At 34.9% G+C, this 10564-nt stretch overlaps 1 pseudogene; it reads right to left on the reverse strand.

Annotated features, from left to right (window-relative positions):
* Nucleotides 1-9578: 9578 nt before the first annotated feature.
* Nucleotides 9579-9898, reverse strand: LOC105731212 (small ribosomal subunit protein mS33-like; annotated as a pseudogene).
* Nucleotides 9899-10564: the final 666 nt, after the last annotated feature.

Below are 10564 nucleotides of genomic sequence, written 5' to 3' on the forward strand. Positions count from 1 at the left end.
GTATTTCTACGCCTCACATTAATACTGTCATCTTGATTCATTTTCTCTGTGACTTCCTCTATGTGGATATCATGCTTGCTTGTTCTTTACACATTTTCATTACACATACCTATTCTTCTTTATCTACAAATACTGTTTCTATGACTTAATATCTCTTATCATAAATTCCAATCTTAAATCCTGGGATATAATAAAGTCTAGGGTACTGTTCTTTTTAGGATACTATGTGATGTTAATTATTTGGGAGGTGAAATGTGTAATCCTCAAAATAATAATTTCTTACTACAGAATTCCTTAATAAAGATGTTTTTGGATTGACTGTTTTTTCCCCACACACTATTTGGGAAACATTTGAAGAGCAGTTCTTCAGAGGTTGGTTGGTCAATATAACAGTGCTATAATCCAGAAGTTCAAATGACCTCTATAAGGAAATAAACTGATGTTTATGAAAGTTAACTCTAATAGCTGTAGGAACAAAATGTCTATGTACCTATTAAAATAAGTTCCAATAGATAGCCACCCATTTAAATACTTATTAAATAAAAGCAGAGGCATCCAAAATTTCGACCTTTTAAATCTAATCGGTTTTGCCAGGGAAGTAACTATATTAGATAACAGAGACAATTCTTTGGCAGGAAATTGATATCTGATTGAAATTCAAGTTATCAGAATTATTCAACAAAGATCTAGTATTTCCCCAAGGACTATTCTTACATGATTTGTGAAACTGTGAATATAATTTATTCAGATTCAATGTCAGTTCTTTCTTGTAGGGTAGCGAGTGTTTGCAGAACTTCACACACAGTTCTTTTTAGTGTGTTATACAGTTTCTGAAAAATAGTGCTAAACTTAGAAACTTAGTATTTCTCGTGTTTTCATTTGAAAGACTAGAGAACCCTATGTCTTAGAAAACCCTGTGTAGTTTTCCTTTAAATATACAAATGAGCAGAAAACTCTATGTCATATAAATATACAAGTTATTACCTTAAGATTCTTTCTAAAGTTATACATGAGATTTCACTGAAATTTGAATTTTAAGAAAACTATACTGATAGTCTCATTTTTAAAGTTATTCAATACCTATGGTGTAATATTTTGCATTTCAATGGTCATTTGCCATTGTTTTCCTGTCCTACATGTAATATCCCTTCTAAAATTGCTAGAACAGCAAAAGTGATAATTAATTAATTAATAGACAAATAGATTACTTAGTATAAGTTCATTCTATCCAGACTTGCTAAATTTGTAAAACTCTAGACTGGAGGCAATTTCTGAGGGTTATGACCAAGGCCTTTGACTTTTATGCCACTTATCCAGGTCCAGAGGATCCTCAAAGACCTGTCAAAGGGCTCTTACCTATGTGCTACTTCACTCTTCCCCCAAAATATTTATAGCTTTCACCTAAATGATCTGAAGAAACTGGCTTTAATAAGTCACTATAATACTTGTAATAGTATAACCAGTATTATGCCCTTCTTTATAGTTGTTTTTCTGACAAGTAAATTTTAGATAACTTGGACACCATTAGTTTTTGTGCCCTTTGATAGCACATCATCCAGTTCTCATTGTAGGTTTTCTGAACCTAACTAAAATAGGAAATTGATTACTCTTTATAGATTTTTACCAGTAGTTCTGTTAATTTCTGGATACATAGTCATATTTGTGCCAGATTCTTTTTTTGGTACCTGGGCATATACTGATGAAATGACTTGTCTGATTAGATACAATTAAGAGAGAAAGGAACGAGAAAACACAAGGAAGAAGGTCCAGAAATCATTTTCATAGTGAGATTGGATGCACAAAGTTGATTAGGTTAACATCAGACACTACCCAACTAAGCTAATAAGACATGGAAAATTGCAGATGTTTTAAAGTCAGTAATGAAATAAAACCCAGACTATTGACCTACACATGTAAGAATGCCTATATATAGGGGCTTTAAATTATGCCTCTGGATGAAAGGAAAAAAAATTAATAAAAATTGAAAGCCCTGTCTACATAGCTTTAGATGCTACTGTTTAAAGAAAGCAAAAATAAACAAGCCTACTAATATTTCAAGGTAGAGCCTCAGATGGCAATGTGTTCAAGGTGCAAGATTTCAGATTACATGTTTTCAGTGTATGTAACTTCAAACAGTACTTCAAAGCAGGAAAAATGTACCTCTTTAAACTATGCATGCAGTGTTCAAGGATCCAGTTGCTGCTCTGCAATATATGGTTTGATGTATCAGTGGTTACAGCTTGAGACACCCATATATAATTGGTGTGGTGCCCAATTTAGGACTCCAGTGTATATAATCTATATAACTTTAGGTGCCAGAATTTATAGAGTACTCAGAATTCATATTTCCTCGTATCCAGAATATATACCTGCATTCACAAGTGGATGCAGCTTCACATGCTTGAATAATTCAGATCAAAAGCTTTCCATTTGAAGAAACTGAGGCAAGAAGGAAATTTCATAAATAATATTCATATTGTATGTGTAAGTTTGGGTTTCCTGGAAAAACAGAACGAAGAGGATACATATATACAAAGATATTTACTATAAGGAGTTGGATTATGTGGTTATGGAGGCTCAGAAGTCCCATGTTCTGCAGTTGGAAAGCTGGAGACCCAAGAGAGACAATGGTATGGTTTTAGTTTCAGTTCAAAGGCTTGAGACTCTTGAGCTCTAATGGTGTAAAGTCCAGACTGAATCTGGGACTGAGTTCAAAGGAAGAAAATAGTTCCATTATCAGTCTTTTAAAAAAGATTTTCTTTAATACTGCCCATTCAAAATAAGTTATACTATATGCAGACCAAATACATAGTACACTTTCAATATGATTTAATACAGTTTAAAATGTTCTTCCACAATTCATAAACTTCCAATAATTGACAAAAAGAAATAATTACAATCTATTAGGCTAGAAGAACATTGAGCTCTGTGATATTTAACTTGACTCCCTTAACTTAAAGTTGTCATTTGTCCTTTTAAATTTGTTAGCTGCTAGCCCATTTATAAAAGAAATCCTGGTAATGCTTAATGAAGCTAACTTTCTTCTACACGTGGCAAGAAAAACCGAGTGCAGAGTTTTTGGAGAAACAGACGTCACTGCTGTCATGTTACTATTATTAGGGAAGACTGGTAGACTCTGAGTATCAGCGTGTCAGAAAGAGAAGAGGTGGGAAGAAAAGTTCATGCAGCCTTGACCTGAACAACAATATTGATCTTAATATACATTGAAAAACCCTTATACAGATATATAAGAAAATAAACACATATTGCAAAAATATATATACGGTACATTTAGTGTATTTTTATATAAATACAGGACACATATAAATACTATATAAATGTGTATGCAGGCACCTGTGTGTATGTGTGAATGTTAGTTACTGAGAACAAATACAAAGATCAGTAAAATCTTTGGCCGGCGCAGTGGCTCGTGCTTGTAATCCCAGCACACTGGGAGCCGAGGCAGGCAGATCACGAGGTCAGGATTTCAAGACCAGCCTGGCCAACACAGTGAAACCCCGTCTCTACTAAAAATACAAAAATCAGCCAAGCATGGCGGTGTGTGCCTGTCATCCCAGCTACTCAGGAGGCTGAGGCAGGCGAATCACTTGAACCCAGGAAGCAGAGGTTGCTGAGAGTCGAGATCATGCCACTGCACTCCAGCCTGGCCTACAGAGCTAGACTCTGTCTCAAAATAAACAAATAAATAACATAAAATAAAATAAAATTTAAAAAAAAATAAAATCTTTTAAAGTTTAGCAACTATTTAGTGCCTACCTAGTAAGTTTCAGGTAAACTCACTGTTGTTGAACATTTTGCTCTACAATAAGCAGTATGTGGAGTGTTGTATTAGTTTCTTAAGGCTATCTTAACAACGTACCACAGATGAGGTGGCTAAAAATAACAGAAATTTATTGTCTCATAGTTCTGAAGTGTAAAAGCTCAAACTCAAGGTGTTAGTGGGTCTTGTTACTCTCGCCCACACACTACTCTGTCTATGGAGTAGCTGTACATTCACTACTTTACTTTCTTAATAAACTTGCTTTTCCTTGGCACTATGGTCTTGCCCTGAATATTTTCTTGCATGAAATCCAATAACCTTCTCTTCAGTTCTGGTTTGGGATCCCTCTCCTGTAACATTAGAAAGGCCATACTCCCTTGAAATCCTTACTGGCCTCCTCATATCTTCTGGTGGTTTTGCAGGCAATCTTTGCTGAGCTTTGACTTTCAGCTGCATAACTCCAATTTTTACTTTTGTTGTCACAAGTGTTCTCCTTGCGTGTCTCTTCTTTCCTCTCGTGTCTGTCACCTCATAATGACACCAGTCATATTTACCTAGAGGTCCCCTCTACTTCGTATGACCTCTTCTTAAACAATTACAACTTCAGTGACTCCACTTCCACATAGAGTCACATTTTGAGCTATTGGGAGTTAGGATTTTAATATACATTTTTGTGTGGGAGACACAATTCAATCCATAACACATATGTTCTCTAATTTCATTCTATTTCATCTTATAATTTAGTTTTTATTATTACTATTTTACTGATATAAAGAAGCTCTCAGTCAAATAAGTTTAATGAACTTCCAACTAATAATTGGAGAAATTGATATCTGAACCTCATCTTCCGTATCACAAAGCCAGTAAGGAAATCCTTATGAAAAACAGCTAAAATGTAAAACAGTTAAATCAGTGCCACTAGATACGATGGAAGCAAAAGAGGTAATTAATTACTTCTGACTGGAGAGTTCATGAAAGGCTTAATATTGGTTATTAGAATTGAGTTCAATCATAGTGGGTGGGTTGGAATTTATAGGGAAAGGAGAAATGTATAAAGGTTAGGAGGACTTTGAAAATCATATGAAAAGATCATGGTATTTAAACCAATTGTCCTTTTCCACTCAAGTAACAAGTCTTAGAAAACCTTGCTCAATCTCACTTAAAAAGGAAACATATCTGTTCAAGTAATTGAAAGCCTACTAATAGAGCAAGATTCACAGTTAACTTAGCTTCAGGTCTGTGAATTCACTCCAATTTCCCTAAGCTGTGTTAGCTTCAGACACACTTTCATCTCAGGCTTTTTCTTTTACAGTGTCAAAATAGGTATACTCTATGTACACCAAGATTTGCCAAGAAAGAGATTCTATTCTCTCCTGGCATCATAAGAAAGAGTCCTGAGATTCTTATTTATTTCACATATGTGTATTCTTGACCCAATAACTGTATGCCATAAATGAGAATATAATTGTAAAGAAGCTAGAACAGTACATGAAACATATTTAATATTAGGTAGGTGTTAGTTGCTATCACTAGGATCTCATTCTTGACGACACAGAGAACATTGTGTATACCTCTATCATTATACCTAAAATATTATATATTTTATTATTTCAGTGAGTGTTTCCTTTTCTATTCAGAATTTCTTAATAATGGCCTATCATAGCTTACTTATCTTGTATCCCCAATGACTATCATGTTGTATAACATATGTCCAGTTGATTCTTAAATGAAAGAATGCTTAGTGAATATGAAAGTGTATTGGAAGGAAATATACAATGAGACTCAGTCATTTGCATAAAAATTGAATAGACTAAATTCACTGTTACATCCACCTTTTTAACTACATGAATATTACTTTTTTAGTATTAATTCAAACAGTGAGAAAAATTATATAATTATGTTGCTTTTGATAACTCATTAAAACTACATAAAATTCCAGGAACTCTTGGTAGTAGCATGAAATTTAATTTCTCTCTTCTTAGAATTTCAACATATTAACTAGAAAGTACTGAATATTTTTTATCTGATTTAACAAATGTTTACTAATCATTGATTATGGAAGGTACCAATTATACTACACGATACTGGGGAGAAAGTGTTGAATCAATCATGGTCCTAAAGATAGATATTGGTAGGAAGCTTCACAGTTAAATAAACATGTCATGCCCATAATTTCAAAAGATTTTATTAAGTTTCCAGAGAAGCATAAAGTCTTTGAAAACTATAAATTTTGGATATATTTTTAGGAATATAAATATTCTAGGTGACATGCTAGTCATGCTAATGTCACTCTTCATCAAATTGATTATATTTTATCCATTGTTATTTTACAGGAATACAACTATTTGCTATCTAATTTCTACTTCCTAGGAAAGGTTTGTTATAATTTCAAATAAATTTTTCTGTTAATCTCTGTTATTTTTCATTTACAGAAAACTTCCCACCTGGTTCTTTTTTTGAATTTCAAGTTTTGATTTATTCTTTCTTGGAAGATGATTTATGAGTACAAGCATTATATTTATATATGTTTAAATGCATGATGCCTTACATTTATTTTGAAATACACACACATATATGGTGCTTAGAAAAATAAACTTCTGGAGCCCATAATTACATAAATAAGATGTTATCTCTTATCTGCCTCGTCTTCCTGAACCTATCATACTCCTTTAAATGTGTGGAACTTTATATTTTCAGCAGATTTGTGTCAACACTGCCTTGAAAAATCCTGCTAGTAAGACACAGTAGTACTAACTAGTCACACAATGCACTGTATGTAAAACTGTTTAACCTTTTATAATTTACAGAGTCTTTTTCAAAAATACCTTAATATTTCTTTAATCTAGTAAAGTATTATGATTTTATAAAGGAGAAAAGAGGTTCCAAGAAGGTAAGTGACTTAAGGCCACATAACCATTAAGTACACTATGTCACAAACTCATGACTTTGAATAAAAAACCCAGTCTTTTTACTATGCTATGCTGAAATTGAGGGCATGGTCTATGCACAATGAACCAAATTAGAAAGCACCAATAGTTTAAAGTTTGGACCAGAGAAATCCAAGTAAACAAAAGAGTGAAATCCAACTGAACAAACGAGCTAGTCCAAACTTGGGGTTAAAGATTTTTTCTGATTGCACTTAGTCTTTATCTTAACCTTTGATTACTGGTGTCCTGAAATTTGTTGACCTCCCTGTTGTCGCGAGTTAACTTTGCCTTATCTTCTATTAATAGTTTCCAGCTGATCCATGGTAGTTCACTATAGGCTGCTTTGGTTTTGTTCTGTTTTGAGACAGAGTTTTGCTGTTGTCCTACAGGCTGGAGTGCAGTAGCAATATCTCTGCTCACTACAACCTCTGCCTCAAGGGTTCTAGCTATTCTCCTGCCTCAGCCTCCTGAGTAGCTAGGATTACAGGCACCTGCCATGACGCCCAGCTAAATTTTTGTATTTTTAGTAGAGACAGAGTTTCGCCATTTTGGGCAGGCCGGTCTCGAACTCCTGACCTCAGGTGATCCACTCGCCTCAGCCTCCCAAAGTGCTGGGATTACAGGTGTGAGCCACCATGCTCGGCATATTACAGGTTATTTTGAGTCACACGAGTTGCTCTATCAGTGGTTTGAAGGTATGTATAGCTTGTGTACAAATAAATTTTATCTTTAATTTCCGATTTTCAGCCTGGAGCAGTGGCACACTAATCTACTGCTACATTATCCACAAACCTCCCAGTCAACCATTGTCAAGGCTCATTGCAGAGGCAAGGTCTGAAATCTCATTGAAGCTCTTCCATCAGCAAAAAAATACATTGATTCTTTACTTGTTTTCTGACTCAGTTCTGCTGTTAGTATTTAATGAAGTTATTCTCTTTAAAATGTCATACTAATTCTCCTAAGTTCTTCTTATATTCAGATCTTTTCCAATAGTTGGAGATAACATAATTCAAACATCTACTTAGCTACACTGGGTTCAGGCTGAGATCCTGTTTCTCTGTGCAACATCCTGGGTGAATCATCCACCTACACCTGGCTCAGCTCCATTGACCAAGAGTAACAGTGCATCTGCACTTGTCTAAGCAAATTTCTGAGATCTTTCCAGTTCTTCGTAACACATACGTGCTCCTTCACACAATCTTAGAGACTGAGTCTATTTGTCTCTGTATCCTCTACAACCATTATGTGTCAAGCACATGGCAGGTGCTCAGTAAAGAGTTCTTAATGAGTGAATTCTCAGCTTTCTGCTTGAATTCACTTCTATAAGATACAAACCACCCAATTTTAGTTTAGTTTTTTTTTTTTAAACAAGTTATAAAATAGGCCCTAGCCATACCATCTGGATTAGGTATCTTAAAAAGTGTCATTCATTTAAGCATATGTACTGGGATTCTTTCTAGTTCAGGAATCATTCGGTGTTACAAAGAAAACTGGTTGGAGTAGCGTTATAATACGCCTACCTTTACCTGAGAGGCAGAAACGGGTTAAAAGTACTTACTGCAATAATATGCGTAGGATTGACCCTATTGTATTGCACACTTAAAAATGGTTAAGATAATTAATTTCATGTTTTTACCTCAATAATAAAAAGCATTAAAAATTGTGCTCACTTCGGCAGCACATATACTGAAAAAAAAAAAATTACTGGACATGCTGAAGATCCAGAACAACACTTGGAAAAAAAAAAAAAAAAAAAAAAAAAAAACAGAGAAGCCCACACAACGTCTTTGGAAACCCATTGTTAGAATACAATAAAACCAGCAGCTTAGCTACTCAAATCTATACAACAGTCATCTGTCACAGAAATAACCTCTGGTTATTAAGTTCAAGCTTTTCACAGAATTTGCAAAGCCGGTCATGATCTGGCCTCTATTTTCTTATGGCCAACCATGAACAAGTCAGTATTCTTTGAACAATTTCTTCATAACTTAGGGCTTTGCAAATGGTACTCTCTGCCTCAAACACCATTTTTCTTCTGGCTACCTCTTACTTATCCTTCAATGTTCAGCTTACATATCATTTCTTTAGGGAGGCTTTCTTTAAATTCCCTAATGTGGTTTGGGCTTCTGGCTATGTCTCTCTGCATCCAACCATCCACACTCTTATAGTATAAAAGTCTGGCTTTTTACTTTGTAGCATGTAATACATTTGTATGTAATTACATAATATTAATCCCTCCTTTAAGACTGAAACTTACATGGGGTAGGGAGTATTTCTATTGCTAACCACTTGTATTACCAGGGCCCCAGAATCTTATATAGAGCAGGTAGTTAATATTTCCTTTCTGGGTAAGGAAAGTATTTTAAAAGATATTTACTCTACAAATTTATCTTAATAGATTTCTCAAAAAAATCAGGTGAAGAGGCACAGAAAATTTGTGAGCTTGGTGCTGGAGACAGTGGCTGAAGGGCCTGAGATGAAAGAAGTTTAGGGTTGGGTGAGTGAGTAAGCAATAATCGAGAACGGAGGACACTATAGGATGCTCACTTAATGAGGTTTCCCCTCCATTTTTCCACCATCCCACCCCACCCCAAACAAATCATTAAACAATAACTTACATATTTATTTCATTAGAGAATTAGGTAAACCTCATAATACATGGCCAAAGCCAAGAGAATTTTGCACAGTTAGAATGTGTTCAACAAACAGTCACAATTTAACTGGATAAGATTCCAACAAAGAGATGATTGTGCTCCTCCAAATAACCTTCATTTAGGAAGATGACATTCCTCCAATATGTGGAAAGACAATAAATGCACTTTCTTCTCTCTGCCACTGAGGAAGAAATTCTCCCTCTGGAGGGACCAACATTATTTCTCTTTTGCTGCTCTTTTCCCTCTCCCTTTCTTTGGTTTCCCCTTTCCACGAAGCTTCTTTAGTCGTTTTTGCTCATGTTTAAAATCTTGATGCTTATCCCTGTAGAGTCCAAGAAATCGGAGAGTTCCTGTGAGTGCAGTGTTAAGTGTTGTGATCTGGATACTAGTCATAAATCTCCTACTTCTTGACCGAGGGCGGTTCACTAAACAGTTTCACTACTTTCATAGCCTTGGAATCAGTAGGCCTGGTGACTTCACCAAATAGCTGGGCACTGAGATGAGACATGCGCAGAGTATTCTGAAAGGGAGGACATTTCTTGAGTGACAAGGAGCTAGAGTTCCCGGACTTGAGCTTCCTCGTCTAGGCGCCCTCATCCCGGAAAGCCCACCCCCCACCCGGCTCCTAGCTCGTGCTGGCAATTATTACCGCCACCTGCTTCTTATAACAAACACACACAAAAAAGAAACATATGTTAACAGATAAAACATGTAATCAGATATTTAATTATCACTATTCCTTCAAGTCATCCTCTTTAGCACAAGTCACTTTTTTGATCATTATCTTATTTTTTTGTACTTCATTATGAAAATGACTAATATGAACTTTTCACTGATTGAGTCTTCTCTGTTAATCTAACTAACAGATTTTCTTTTAATTTGAAATTTAACATTGATTTAAAAAAAAATTTATGAGCATATAAATTATTTACTAGAAATCTCTTTCTCTCAGATATTGTACTCTTCAGACAGCAACGTTTAGGGAAATCCTTCTTCTTGAAACCTTCAGTTTAGGTCTGACAGTTTTCTTTTGAAATAGTGGCAGCATTGAGTTTTCAGCACTCATTATTGTCTTTTATATGCACATAATGTAATTAAATGCAGATGTTACTTCAAAATTGATTGATAACTGAGAAATTTATTGGGCGTTTGCTTTTATGAAATACAAATTCATTAAGATTTTAGTAGAGAAGATATAGCAG

This window comes from Aotus nancymaae, unplaced genomic scaffold, assembly GCF_030222135.1.
Source record: "Aotus nancymaae isolate 86718 unplaced genomic scaffold, 86718_ANA_hifiasm-v0.15.2.pri h1tg000033l, whole genome shotgun sequence".
NCBI classification, from domain to species: Eukaryota; Metazoa; Chordata; class Mammalia; order Primates; family Aotidae; genus Aotus; species Aotus nancymaae.